The 2,293-nt window shown below is 50.0% G+C and overlaps 1 pseudogene; it reads left to right on the forward strand.

Moving 5' to 3' along the window:
* The first annotated feature begins 1,164 nt into the window (after positions 1-1,164).
* LOC103605145 overlaps positions 1,165-2,293 on the forward strand; it is a 10,287-nt pseudogene continuing 9,158 nt past the window's right edge.

Consider the following 2,293-nt stretch of genomic DNA (forward strand, 5'->3'; position numbering starts at 1 on the left):
TTGCCATAACACCACTGTGTGTGTATGTGTGTGTATTCTCATTTCATTTAATGTTCGTAATAAGCCCAGATTTTATGCATGGAAACATACTGGACGGCTTTCAAATCACTTTTAAATCTGTTACCTTACTCCCACAATACCCCATGAGAATAGGTAGGGCAGGTGTCATTATCCCCATTTTAAAGAGACCTTGGCTCCAGGATGGCACACGGCCAGGACAGGGCAGAACTGACATTAGCCCAAGTTTGACTCCAATCTGAACTCTTCCTGCTATGGCAGGCACTGCCTCAGCGGTCAGATTTTTGGTTTTGAGCCAATGTCCTGGTCACAAGGGCTGGAGGGACCAGACCTGACCCCATTCTCAGATGTCTGATAACAGGAAGTTTCACCCAACACTGGGAGGCTTAGCTTAATAAATAACCTTCCTGCTCTGCTTATTTTTGTACACTGAGTATTCTCATCCTAAGTACAGGGCCGAAATAGCAAGGCTTGCAGAGGCCTCCAACCCGGGGGTTTACTTTTTGAGGGGATGTGATGTTGTGCCAGGGAAATGTGCCCTTGGCTGGCATGGAAAGAAGGGAATCCAGAACTTTACCCCATTAAGGTCTTGGCCAAGGCCCTGGGAATTTCCAGATATTTCACTTGTTCTAATTGAGGTAGCAATGAGTATACTTTTCGAGTATGAGGCTTAGAGATTTATGTCACCATGGAAAATCCCCAGTAGCGAGGGAGCTAATTCCTAAATGGTGAAAATAGCAGCAAACCCAACAGCACCCACAGATACCTCCTGCTGTGGAAACAGGGCACGTCCCGAGGGAGAGAGGAAAAGGACTCTTCATTTCCAGGGTGTCTCGCCGCACTCTTCTGGTTTTATCGGGACCTACCTGGTATCTGTTGGGATAAACGACTGAGTGAAAAGCTTGTGATGTTGTGGAAAACTCACAGTGAAAGATCTCTTTACAACAGAATTTTCCTTTAAGTCTGGGGTTTGGGCAGTTGGGGCCATTCCACTCCTGTGAACGAACACCCACTCCAGTGACCACAGTCAGAATTCTTAGTTTATCTCTCATGCTTTCTGACCACTACCTGGAATTTCCACAGAGGGTGTCCAGTGTAACTTCCTTTATATTCTGAAGGATGTCCTTTTAGAGGGATGGGCTCCTGATGGCACTAAATGGAAAACTTGGGGAAGCAGTGATTTGTATTGCTGTGGGCACGAGAGATGACAGAGGCCATGGAGGCTTTAGCATGGAAGGACTCAGTGCCGTTGGTGGAGGTAGGTGACCCTTCACTTCACTGTGCCCTCCACACCTGCCCACGCTCCCTAGCACCCCCAGTGCTTGGCTGCAGAGTGAATATTTCTTTTCTTTTGAATCCTGATCACAAGTGTCTCCCTGAAGTGTTTCAGATAAGGTGGGATCATCAGCAATCCTAGAAGGGTTTGTGCAGAACCCCCCCAGAGTTGAGACTTATGACTGGGAATCGTGACCCAGCACCCCAATTGGGTAGGCCCCTGGTGGGTGGGTTCCAGGTAGGCCCACCCGTGCTCCAGCCGAGGAACTCGCCTCAGGAGCTCTGATGTTGCGAAGAACTCAGAATTTCAGGCTCAGGACATGAAGGGAGATGGAGGGCGACGTGTGTAAGCAAAAGAGACAGCAGCAGGAAGGTGCAGGAAAAAGCAGATTCACTGGCCCAAATTCCCAGAATCCTTGTTGCAGTGTGGTTCCCAGAGCAGTAGCAGCAACTGCATTTGGGGACTTGTTAGAAATGCAGTCTGAGGCCCCATCCCGACCTACCGACTCAGAATCTGCATGCCTGCAAGGGCCACAGGCGTTCCTGGGCTTGAGCAGCACTTCTCCAAACGAAGCTGTGCCTTTGCCAGTTCCTCAAAGTCTCTACCCACTAAGACTCAGTCAAGAGCACATCCTTAGGCTGGAGTATTATATAGTAATCAGAAGACATTTACAGCACAGAGTTAAGGGGGTGGAGGGGGTGCGGATCTCTCTTTCTCTCTCTCTCTCACACACACGTACATGAATATTATATCATAAAGGATTTGGATTCAGGAGAGATTTAAGTTTCAGTTAATACTTATGGGATCTCGGGCCGGCCCGGTGGCGCACTGCGCTAGTGCGCCGCTTGGGAAGCGCGGCTTAATACTTATGGGATCTCGGGCCGGCCCGGTGGCGCACTGCGCTAGTGCGCCGCTTGGGAAGTGCGGCTGCGCTCCAGCCGAGGGTTCAGATCCCACATACAGACCAGTTCCTGCTCACTGGCTGAGCGAGGCGCGGGG

This window comes from Galeopterus variegatus, unplaced genomic scaffold, assembly GCF_000696425.1.
Source record: "Galeopterus variegatus unplaced genomic scaffold, G_variegatus-3.0.2 Scaffold5618, whole genome shotgun sequence".
NCBI classification, from domain to species: Eukaryota; Metazoa; Chordata; class Mammalia; order Dermoptera; family Cynocephalidae; genus Galeopterus; species Galeopterus variegatus.